A 13,054-nucleotide genomic window follows, 5' to 3' on the forward strand; every position below is an offset into this window, starting at 1 on the left:
TTCACTGGAAAAGACCCTGATGCTGGGGAAGACTGACGGGAGGAGAAGGGGATGACAGAGGATGAGATGGTTGGATGGATGGCATCACTGACTCAATAGACATGAGTTTGAACAAGCTCCGGGAGATGGTAAAAGACAGGGAAGGCTGGCGTGCTGCTGTCCATGGGGTCGCAAAGAGTCAGGACTGAGCAACTGAAAGCCAACAACCCTTAGAACATCCTTGGCTAGAGTGGTGGGTGCCCGGGGCTGGGGAAGCGGGCAAGGGGAGGTGTGTTTCATGCCAACAGAACTTCAGTCTGGGGAGAAAAATAGTTCAGGAGGAGGATGGTGGTAATGGTTTCACAACAACACGTATGTACTTAATGCCCCTGAGCTGTATATATATTTTTTGGCCATGCCACGTGGCTTGTGGGATCTTATATAGTTCCCCGACTAGGGATTGAACCCACACCCCCTACGTTGAAAGTGCGGAATTTTAACGGCTGGACCTCCAGGGAAGTCCTGTCCATTTAAAAACAGCGAAAATGGTAAACTTCATTATGTATTTGTTGTTGTTTAGTTGCTCAGTCACATCTGACTCTTTTTCGACCCCGTGTAGCCCACCAGGTTCCTCCGTCCAGGCACGAATGCTGGAGTGGGTTGCCATTTCCTTCCCCGGGGATCTTTTGGACTTGGGGAGTGGACACGTGTCTCCTACATGTGTGTCCTGCGTTGCAGCTGGACTCTTTACCCCTGAGCCACCAGGGAAGCCCATGTACATTTTAAAGCGATCTTGAAAGTTAAGTGTGAAAGCAATGTCTGTGTCTCAGCCCTTCTGGGCCTGGCCTGTCTCACAGCAACGGATGTGGCTCCAGGTGTGTGCCTCGGAGTGACGGGGGGCAGGCAGGGGGCCCCTGCACCTCGGCAGGATGTGGTGAGAGTGGAACGGGGCCTATCCCAGAGTAAAAAGAAGCCCAAACCCACGGGGGCCATAGAAGAGGCTGCTGAGAACAGGGCTGGCAAAGCCACAGGGTCCCTGCCAGGCGCAGAGAGATTGAGGGAGCAGAGGGGTGACCAGGGTGGGGTGGGGGAATGAGTCCTTCCCAACTGCATTCCTAGGGCTGCCAGAGTCTGGAAACAATCACAGGTTGCTTGGTTAAATCTGAATTTCAGGTAAGTCACAGATGATTTTTTTTTAAATGTAAGTATGTCCCAAATAGTGCATGGAACTTTTTTTCACTACAATATTATTCATCATGCATGTGAGAAGTGAAACTCTTAGTCACTCAATCGAGTTCAACTCTTTTCAACCCCATGGATGGTAGCCCACTGGGCTCCTCTGTCCATGGAATTCTCTAGGCAGGAACACTGGAGTGGGTTGCCTTTCCCTTCTCCAGGGGATCTTCCCAACCCAGGGATCAAACCCAGTTCTCCTGCATTGCAGGCAGATACTTTACTGTCTGAACCACCAGGGAAGCCCTTATGTATGTGAAGTTCAGCTTTAACTGGGTGGCCTGTGTCTTGTCTGGCAATGTAAGTTTTGGGTGTAATTTCTGGGGAAGATGAGAGCGCTGGTAAGAGAGGTGAGGTGATCTGGGGTCTGCTGGCCCACGCACCCTGAAGCCTCAAGGGGAGGATCCTTCCTCCCTTCTTCCGGCTTCCAGTGGCTCCCGGCGTCGTGTGGCTTGTGGCTGCTGCAGTCTCTCCTGTGTGTCTCTTTTCATAAGAACACCTGTCACTAGATTTAGGGCCCCCTAATCCAGTGGGACCTGCTCTTGATTTAACTAAGTACATCTGCGATGACTCTGTTTCCAAATAAGGTCACATTCTGAGATTCCAGCAGACGTGAATTTTGGGGACATTGGCTGACCACACTCACCAGAGGCCCCAAGGCCCCTGCACTAGAACAGAAGCCTCATGAGGGCAGAAACCTGCGGGACCCATGGAAATGTCATATGAGTTACTTGGTTAGTTTTTTAAAATATTTATTTATTTGGCTGCACTGGGTCTTAGTTGCAGCACGTGGAATCTAGTTCCCTGACCAGGGATCGACCCCGAGCCCTTTGCATCGGGAACACGGAGTCTTAGCCGTTGGACCACAGGGAAGTCTAGAAATTAACTAAATTGGTCAAGAAGGCCACTTCCTTAGGGCCTAGGGTGGTCTGTCCTTTTGACTGCCTAGGGTCTCAATTTCGGTGCTTGGGCATCGTTCCCCATGGCACTTGAGATCGTAGTTCCCCAACCAGGGATCTCTTGCATTGGAAGGTGGATTCTTACCCAGTGGACTGCCAGGGGAGTCCCTGCTAGGATGGTTTAGAGGAGGCCGACCTGCTGGCATGGGTCTTGAGAAGCAGGCAGGGACCCAGTGGGTGGGGCCAGGTTCCACAGGGCAGCCCCTCAGGGGAAGCTGTGACCTGAACCTCTCCCCCACCCTCCTGCGTGTGAACTGCTTCCTTGCATGCCGTTTTTTATTTTCTCCAAATATTGTGTGTAAAAAGAAAAAAAAAAAAAAAACAGTCGTATGTAAAATAGATACATTTCCCCCGGAAAAGAACATGCCCCTTCCTCCTTCAGGCCATGACTATGAAGGGCCATCAGTCTAATATGCATCTGATCTGTCTCTGGGCTCTGACGAAGCTGTAGATTCATCTCCTGGCTCACTTCAGAAATTTTGAAGGTGGGACTCAGGTCTTTGCCTTAAGCACTTGGAGGCAACGTGAAAAGCATAAGGTGTGTCTATGTGAAAGATGTGGGCTGGCTTCTCAGGTGGTTCAGTGGTTAAGAAGCGGTCTGCCAATGCAGGGGACACAGGTTCGATCCCCGGTGGGGCAAGATCCCATATGCTGTGCTGGAACTCAGCCTGTGTACCACAACTGCTGAGCCTGGGCTCCGCAACAGAAGAAGCCACCACAGTGAGAAACCCGAGCACCACCACTAGAGAAAGCCTGTGCCACCCAACGAGGACCCAGCCCAGTCTCAAATTCATTCACTCATTAAAAAAGAGAAAGAAATAAGTGGAACACATCTGTATGTAGCTGATGTGTCTGAGGTGCCAGGGATACGAACATGGAAGAGGATGCTGTTCAAAGGAGACCATGTTTGTGCAGAGATGGGTGATGATCCTCAGAGGAGGAGAGAATTTATCCTTGAAACTGTAGATGTCACAGCTAGGAATGGTGAAAATGATGCTGGAGACCGGCCTGAATCCAGGGTCTTTGAAGGCAAATTCCTGGGGCTTCCAAATCAATTGGCCACAGATCATTGCTGTTTCTGCAGAATTAAAAAAAAAAAACAAACCCTGCTAACCTCCCAGTTCTGCCTGCTGCCCCTTGCGCAGGCTGTATTGTCCCCCCACAGGAGTTCAGGACTAAAGAACAGAAACTTACTAGTTCTGGCCCATCTCTGCATTCCAGCCTCGCCCAGGATGGGGCCCCCGTGAGTCCCACTCAACTCCCTGCCAGACTTCCCACCGAGCTTTTTGGCGCTTGTCAGCTCGAGACAGCCCTGGAAAACTGTGCAAGCTGAGGGGGTGTGTGTCTAATGAAGTTGGAGCTCTGCAATTTAGCAATTACTGTAACCCACACTTGTAATTTCGGGGGTTTCTCGTAATTCTTCTTTGTACTCTCTCTTAAAAAAAGGAAAAAATGCCGCTTTAATAGTTTTCTCTTTAACGCTCCAAATGGAGGCTGGTATTTTTCCGCCCTCACCCCTCAGTCGGCTGCAGAGCACACAAAAGTGTGCGGATGGGGGTCTCTTCTGCTTTTCGGGGATTAAAAAGGTTAATTGAAAGTTCGGCAGCTCCCAAAGGAAACCGAACTTGCTCTTTGCAACCGTGCCTGCCTCTGAAGCTCTGAATTCAGCTAATTTGATCATCCGTGTGGACAGAAGCCTGCTGACAGGCGTGATCTACCCACCTCCCCAGGTGCTATTATTCAGCCGGTCTCTTTACTGCTCCCTGACGCACGAATGCCCCACTTTTGCTCCTCTGTCCTCTCTCTCTCTCTCTTTTTTTGGGGGCCACGCTGGCAAGATTTTAGTTCTTAGTTCCCCCCAGTCAGGAATCCTATCTGAGTCCTTGGCAGCGAAAGGGAGGAATCCTAACCATTGAACCTCCAAGGAAGTCCTGCTCCTCTCTCTTCACTCATGTGATTGGCTGTACATTTAAGAAATATTTTGACATTTGCAGTGATGTGGATAAAACTAGAGTCTGTCATACAGACTGAAGTCAGTCAGAAAGGGAAAAATAAATATTGTATATTAACGCACAATATGGAGTCTAGAAAAATGGTACAGATGAACCTATTTGCGGGCCAGGACTAGAGATGCAGGCGTGGAGAATGGACTTGTGGGCACAAGGCGGGAAGGAGAGGGCGGGACTGATTGAGATTGGGATTGGCGTGTATATGGTAGTATATGTAAGAGTGGGAAGCGACTGTGCAGCAGAGGGAGCTCAGCTCACTGCTCTGTGATGACCTCGAGGGGCAGGATTGGGGGTGGGTGGGAGGGAGGTCCAAGAAGGAGAGAATATATTCACATTGTTGTACAGCAGAAACTAATACAACATTGTAAAAAAATTATACTCCGATAAAAAATTTTTTTTTAATAATTATTCAAAAATTTTTAAAATGCAAGTCAAAAAAAAGGAAATTTTTTTCAGGCGGAAGTGAAACTCCATGTGCCAGACACTATGCTCCCTATGGGGAACCTAAGTCATAAAAGGTGAGGAAGACAGATGACTGTATCATAACTAAAGTTCCGGATGGAGTTGGCACACACAGAGGGCTGGGGAGCCGACGGCATGGCACCCAGATCGGTTGGAGCTGTGCTGTGCCAGGCAGCGATGCGGGATGGAAGGATGGAGGAGGAGGGTAGAGAGATGAAGCAGAGGAGGGGGCAGCGCTTGGCGGAAGGGGACGGGACCCTTCCCCTTAGGACCCGAAGGTGGGAAGCAGCACAAGTTGGTCAGCTGAGGGAGTCCATGGAGCTGGAGGGCACAGCTGGAAATTGGCAGGTGAGAGGGTAGCACGCGGAGCTTCCCAGGGGGCACTAGTGGTAAAGAACCTGCCTGCCAATGAAGGAGACATGAGATGCGGGTTCCATCCCTGGGTCGGGAAGATCCCCTGGAGGAGGGCATGGCAACCCACTCCAGTATTCTTGCCTGGAGAATCCCATGGACAGAGGAGCCTGGTGGGCTATAGTCCATGGAGTCACGAAGAATTGGGCACGACTGAAGTCACTTATCACGCACACACAAGGGTAATACACAGGCAGGACCACATTGTGAAGTGCCTGGAGGGTTTCTAAAAAATGAGAAGGAACATTTGTTGTGGGCTGTATACTTGTGATTCTACTGTGAACAACTCATAAAACATTTTTAAAAAGTGTTAATCCAGTCTCAGAGAGTAGAGCTGCCCTAACCCTGGAGGCAGACATAAGGAAATGTCAGGGAGCTCACCAGGAGAGGTCCAAAGACGGATGAGAGATGAATTGCTCAGAACCAAATTGCATGGCATTGCCACACCTAATGTCACCTGCAAAAGCATGCTTGAACCACATATATTTGCACAGGTGTGCAAATGTTTCAGGAGCGTAGGTTCTAGATGTGGAGTACCTGGGCCAAAGGGCATGCCTCTGTAATTGCATATTGCATATTGTAATTCTATATTGCCAAGTTCTTCTCCAAAGGCTTGGACCAATTTTTATGCCCAAAACGGATAGGACAGTTCATCTTTCTGTATTCTTATTGCCCTGGATATTCTCATTTAAAGAATAATTTGCCAAACTTGGCATAAAATGGTATTTTAATGTTGAGATTTACTCTGTAGCTGAGTATAAATAGCCTTTAGGTCCTGGATGACTGGGCAGCCTCTGCATAGAGTGAGAATTCGCGAAGCCTATCAGAGTAGCCGCCCTGGGACCATCACGTTGGTTACAGCTGCTATTGAAATTCTCTATGGAGTTATTTATTCTTGGTTTGTTTGATCTGCCAATTCCTGAGATACATGTTGAAGTCTCCCACTGTGATGATGACTTTGTCAATTTTGAAAATGTCTAATTACATTAGCTTTACACAGTCCGTGCTGTATCACTGAGACCACGAAACTGCAAACTGCTGGCTGTGAGAGAATATCCGCAAAACACACATCTGACAAAAGGCTTGAACCCAGAATCCACAGAGAAATGTTGGTGTTTAGTCACTCAGTCGTGTCCGACTCTGCAACCCCATGGACTGCAGCCCGCCAGGCTCCTCTGTCCATGGGATTGCCCAGGCAAGAATACTGGAGTGGGTTGCCATTTCCTTCTCCAGGGGGATCTCCCCAACCCAGGGATCAAGCCTGCATCTCCTGCATTGGCAGGAGGAGTCTTTACCACTAAGCCAGCAGGGAAGCCCCATAAAGAATTACTAAAATTAAATTAAAAAGCATTCAAAAGTGGATAAAACAACTGAAACAATTATTACACAAAAAAAGATGCAGGAACGGTTAGGTGACTCATCAACACCTGCTCAACCTCATTCATCATCAGGGAAGTGAAAGTGAAATTCATATTTCACTTTCATATCCATGAATATTCATGGATTCATATTCAATACAACTAAAGTTCTGATAATCACAATTATTGGCAAAGATGAGGAACAAGCAGAACTCTGCTAAATTTCCTGAAAATTTCATATGGATTTAATCTTACACCGACTCTGTGAATCAGCAATTTCATTTCTAAGTGGTTATTGGATTCCTCTATGATCTTAAGTCTGCTGTTGAGCCCGTCTTGTGAATTCTTCATTTCAGTTATGTTACCTTTAATCTCTAGAATGATCATTCCTGTTTCTCTACTGAAACTATTTGTTGAGTGGTCATCGTGTTTTCCCTAATTCTGTGGACATACTTTCCTTTAGTTCTTTCTTCCCCCGTCTCGTATTTAGTTTAAAAACAGCGGCAACATGTAGGTAACACACAATTTATCATTTTAACGGTGTCTGCATCCTTCCGTTCTTTGAACAGATTTCTAATAGGGGCCTGGAAACTAACTCCAGCATCAGGGCAGAGTCAGTCTCTTTCGACTGCTGTATTTTCCTGGGTGTGGCTCACGCTCCCCTGTTTATTTGAATGTCTCATAATTTTTGGTCGAAAGTGGACATTTACAATAATATATTACAGTATCTCCATGTTCTCTTTTTTTCTTCTTTTCTTTCTCTCTTTTAAAAAAGGTTTATTTATTTATTCTGTTTTTTGGCTGTGGTGGGTCTGTGTGGCTGCACACGGGCTTTCCCAAGTTGCAGCAAGCAGGGGTCATTCTGCGGCAGTGTGCAGGTCTCTGATTGCAGTGGGTTCTCTTGCTGAGGAGCACAGGCTCTAGGCCCTGGAGCTTCAGTAGCTGCAGTGCGCGGACTCAGAAGTTGCAACCCTGAGCTCTAGAGTGCTGTCTCAGTATTTGTAGCACACTGGCTTATTTGCTCCGAAGCATGTGGGATCTTCCAGGACCAGGGATCGAACTGGTGTCTCTTGCATTGCAGAGTGGATTCTTAACCACTGAACCACCAGGGAAGCATCTCCTTTTTTTTTTTTTTTTCCTCCCATACTTCTTGGCTTGAGAGATCTTAGTTCCCTGACCAGGAATGAACCCTGGCCACAGCAGGGCATGTGTGGAGTCCTAACCACAGGACCACCAAGGAATTCCAAGAAATATTCATTTGTGTGTGTATTACCTTTTTTTTTTTTTTTTGGGCCACACTGCAGGGCTTGCAGTATCTTAGTTTTATAACCAGAGATTGAACATGGGTCCATGGAGGTGAAACTGCAGAATCCTAAACGTTGGATGTCTTGAGTTTTGTTTTTTTGCTGGTGTCTTGTCTGGAGGATCTATCCCCACTGTGGTGTGTGGCTGCTCATCATATCTGGGCTTGAATATTTGACTCTTCAGCCTGCCTTCCTCAGGGTCACCCCCGCATCTGCATGGCTCAGAGGATGCCAATGATGTTGACAGTCTGTGCTCGAGCTCCTGGAGCCCTAACCTTCCTCCCTGTGGTGCAGACTCAAAGCCCAGCCTCCCCTGGCTCGTCCTTTATGCCGGCCTCCTCCTTCTTGGGTGTCCTGCATACACGTAGCTCCCCAGGCAGCCAGGTAATTTTGAAAACTGATTTCAGGACTTCTACACACTCTTTCCCTTCCAGGCTCTCCCTGGTAAATTTCTGACTGGTTTGCTGCTTGTCTCAGCAAACAGCCTTGAGCTTACAAAACTCTGGGGTTTCTCCCCTTGCCCCTAATCAATCCCCACCCCTGATCTACCTGTACTGCTGGCCTCATATGGGGAGGCTGGGGCAGCCCCGAGTAAGAAGACCGCAGTCCTTGCTATTCTTACCTGAAGCTATGGCAGTTTTCTAAGAGCAAGAACTTCTCAGCTTATTGTCTGCCTTTGGTTGATTCCCAGTGCCTCTCAAAAGGTTGATTATTTATTTATTTATATTTAAAAATGCTTGTGTGTTTGTTTATTTGGCTGTGCCGAGTCTTAGTTGCAGTATGTGGAATCTAGTTCCCTGACCGGGGATTGAACCCAGGCCCCCAGCATTAGGGATGAGGACTCTTAGCCACTGGGCCACTAGGGAAGTCCCTGTTGATTTTTTGACAATTTTGTTCAGTTTAATATTTAAAGCCCTGAACCCTGTACTAGCCCAGAAGTACCTCCATCAGATTAAGGGTCAAACACCATAGGGCTGAACAATCTCAACAGATATGAAAAAGGTACCTGATACAATTCAATGGCCACTCTTGGAAAATAATTTTAAAAGCCTTAATCTAAGAGTAATGGGTGTCTACCAAGAGCTGACAGCAAGCGTTGTACTTACTGATGAAATGTTAGAAGCTGTGTCTTTAAAGCTTTAAGCCAAAAGAGATTGAATATGGGAAAGCAGGCGCTCATGGGGTCAATGGAACGCTAACACAATGGAAATGAGGGGGCCATTGCTAATTACAAGGTCGTGCACTGCAGCTGTGATCCAGAGGTCCAGGCATCGCCACTGCTTCATGAGTGTGGAGCTGGAGACAAGGCAGTGAAAGGCGGGCTCAGGAGCCTGGAAACTCACACATGAACCTTCACCCCTGCAGAGAAGAGTCAGGACATCCCTGTCCAGATATTACACAGGTGCATCTGTTGGCAGACCCTAAATCACATCTGATGCCTTGTAAAAGGCAGGCCTCTGGGAGATGTGGCTTTTAGCGTTCTAGCTCCCCTGATGCAAAGTGATGGGAGTGGATGCTGAATGAGAATACCCTGCACAAACGCACAAAAAAAACTCTCCTCTGGTCTATGGAGAGAATAATAGGATCTGCTTTAGCTCCAAATCTGTGTTGAATTTCCCCAGGCCCCCAGCCCAGGTGGATAAGGGAAATGGCTTGTAACATCCACTCCGTGTCTGACATTTTACGGATGCTGCTTCAGAATGTTTAAGCCTGGTTCAATCTGGCAGAAAGCATCTCTCTTAGTCTGTTCGGGCTGCTTTAATAAAAATACCATAGACTAGGTGGCTTATAGACAGCAGACACTTCTCACAGTTCTGGGCGTCCAAGGTCAAGATGCTGACAGATTTGGTGCCTGGCGAGAGCCTGTTTACTGGTTCCTGGAAGGTGCCTTCTCATTGCGTCCCCACAGGGCTGGAGGGGCAAGGACGCAATGGGTCCTTTTAATAATCTCATCATCTTGTGGCCTGGTTTCCTGCCCCTCCTCCACCCCCATGCTCCGCAAGGCCCCATCTTCTAATACTATCACCCTGGGCACTGGAATTTAACAGATGAATTTGAGGGGAACACAGATACTCCACCTATGTTCACGTGCTAAGTTGCTTTGTCTTCCCTGACAGCTTGGTTGGTAAAGAATCCACCTCCAATGCAAGAGACCCTGGTTTGATTCCTGGGTCGGGAAGATCGCTGGTGAAGGGAAAGGCTACCCACTCTGGTAAGTCGCTTCAGTTGTGTCTCTTTTTGACCCTATGGACCATAGCTCACCAGGCTCCTCTGTCCATGGGATTCTCCAGGCAAGAATACTGGAGTGGGCTGCCATGCCCTCTTCCAGGGGGTTCCTGATCCAGGGATCGAACCCGCCTCTCCTGCATCTCCTTGCATTGGCAGACAGATTCTTTACCACTGCACCGCCTGGGAAGCCCCACTCTGTCTATAGCAGAATATCTAATAAACGAAGGGGAGACCTTGATGTTAGACTCGAGTCTGGCCTGTCCCTGAAGCGATGGTTGTGACAGCACCAGGGAGAGAGCTCATCGGTACTTGCTGTGGGCTTTCCCCTCCGCTGAACTGAAGTGTGACAGCCTCCTGGTTCCCTCACCTTCCGGGGGGAGGACCTAATTCAGATGGGCCTAATCCGCAGCTCATGCCTCTGGGTGTCTCTGGACCGACTCCTGGCTCCCTTCTCTGCAGCTTCCTCATCTCTCCCCAGTTGACCCAGATCCTTCTGGCAGACCCCTTACCCTGAGGGTCTGCTCAGTTCCCCAGGGAGCTTGTCGGGTCTGACTCTTTGCAACCCCATGGACTGCAGCACGCCAGGCTCCCCAGTCCTACACTGTCTCCCGGAGTTTGCTCAAATTCATGTGATGCTATGTAACCATCTCATCCTCTGCTGCCCCCTTCTCCTTTTGCCTTCAATCTTTCCCAGCATCAGGGTCTTTTCCAGTGAAGGTAGGGGTGCTGGAAATCCCTGACTTGTCCCACTTCAAGGGTATGGGGGTGAGGTGCTGGTATCTAAGAGCCACTTGGGAAGTGACCACTGACATCCAAGCTGCTTAAAGCTCAGGCTGCAGGGTCCCCCTCCTGATTGTCAAGTTCAGTCTTACATTTCTCCTTAGAAGGGTGTTTTTTGGGGGAAGGGGGCGGGCTTCTGTGGCAGTGGCCCCCACTTCTGGGACTCAGAGTTGGAGAAGGAGGTTAAAGAGTCCCCTGCAAAATATTTTGGAGACCAATCTGCCTGTAGCCAGATTGTTCTTGAAGGTGAAGGTGAAGTCGTTCAGTCATGTCCGACTCTTTTCGACCCCGTGGACTGTAGCCTACCAGGCTTCTCCATCCATGGGATTCTCCAGGCAAGAATACTGGAGTGGGTTACCATTTCCTTCTCCAGGGGATCTTCCCAACTCAGGGATCGAACCTGGGTCTCCCGCATTGGGGGCAGATGTTTTAACCTCTGAGCCACCAGGGAAGCCAAAAAGAGCAGTGAAGGCTCTTCTTGCTCGAGCCTTGCAGGGCTTGGGGCTGGGAGCAGCCGGTTTAGAACATGTGAAATGGATTTTGTCCCATGCTTCTGGTACAAGGAGATGGTAGCCTGTGCTAGGGTCCCCCCACCCCTCTGCCCTCATATATGCCACCACCCAGGGCCCCTGCTTTCCTCCTCTGTCTCAGAGCCACAGCTTAAAGCCTTCGGAGCCACATCTGCAGCTGGAAAGAGGCAGAAACAATGAGAAGTGCGTTTACATGGCAACCTTTCCTCCCTAGGATCTTCGGAGCAGACTTCCCCCACCATACCACCTCCCCTCTCCCACGTGGATCTTCATGTAATTAATTAATATCGCCTTCATCAGAGCTTAATTCATGTTCTTGTAATATGTGAGGATTAAAAAAAAAATCCTACGAAGAGAACAGTAACAGGCCCTGGCTTTCTGTCTGGGAGTCAGGTTAATGAGCCCCGTGATAATAGTGTTTCATGTCCCAAAGCCTCCCCATCCCAGGGGGCAGGACTGTTTACCACCGAAAGTGCCCTCCCTGCTGCTCCCATGCCCAGAAGCACCACAGCCTCCCTCCTGAAGCCAAGACCACTGCTGGCGCCCTTCCTGGGGATGCAGTTGGTAATCGCCACCAGCTGAGGGCCCCGGGATGCTACCATGCCCGGCGTGACAGGGGCGCGGCCGTTTATGGTGGAGTCATCTGGGCTGCCCTGCGCCCTGCTTCTCCCCTCCCCCGGGCCAGGTATTTTTCTACTGCAGCCTGAGGGTTCCTCTGTGCCAATCGATCACCCTGCAGGATAATGGGAAGAGGAGAAGCCTCCCCTTCAGGGTGTAGATTTTGCTTTTTAATTGGAGACAAAAGAACTCGGAAGACCAGTTTGGTGGGGGCTGGGCTACGGAGGGCGTTAGGACAGTGAGTCCCATCTGTGTGCCCAGGGGCACCATCCAGGCACTGGAGCATCAGTGCGCTTGCTCCTTGCTTGGCTGGGAGCCTGAGCCATGCTTGTGCATTTATGCTCGGTCTTGGGCGGTGGGTGGTGCGGGGGGCGGGGGGAACCAAGGGGCCAGTCAAGGGCTTTTGCTTCAACCAAGCCTCTCCCTGACATCCTCCAAGCAGAAACCCCTCTGTCCCTTGCATGGTCTCTGGGGCCCTTGCCCCTACTTTAGAACAAAGCATGGCTATTTTGGGAAGAGAAGAACAAAAATCGGGATGGGGGGCACTTTGAGTGGCAGTGGTCAGGAAGCGTGTCCCACAGTCACCCAAGAGCATGTGTGCCCGGCAATGGCAAAGCGCCCTGCAGGTGGGGGAGGTCACGCCAGGGCCCTGCCTTTGCTTGCCCCTCTGCTCCTCTCTGGGGTTCAGATGTTGCCATAGAGGAGTTCTTCTTTCCCTGCTTCCTACCCTCCCTAACCTTTCCCTCCCTTCTGCTCTAAAAATAAATTATTTATTTATAACTGTGTTGGGTCTTAGTTGTGGTGTGCAGGCTTCTCTCTGGTTGAGGGGCACGGACTCAGTTGCTCCGAGCCATGTGGGATCCTAGTTCTCTGACCGGGGGATCGAACCCACATCCTCTGCATCGGGAGGTGGATTCTTAACCCTTGGACCACCAGGAAAGTCCCGCCCCTCTGCTTTATAACGTCTTTCTTTCTGCAAGGCTGTTTGCGGTAGTGCCCTGGCCTCTGAGTCACCTGCCAGTTGAGGCTTCCCTGGGTGGCTCAGATGGTAAAGAATCTGCCTGCCATGCAGGAGACCTGGGTTCGATCCCTGGGTTGGGAAGATACCTTGGAGAAGGGAATGGCTACCCACTCCAGTATTCTGGCCTAGAGAATTCCATGGACAGTCTGTGGGGTCACAAA

Source organism: Bos mutus, chromosome 19, assembly GCF_027580195.1.
Source record: "Bos mutus isolate GX-2022 chromosome 19, NWIPB_WYAK_1.1, whole genome shotgun sequence".
In the NCBI taxonomy this organism is placed as follows: domain Eukaryota; kingdom Metazoa; phylum Chordata; class Mammalia; order Artiodactyla; family Bovidae; genus Bos; species Bos mutus.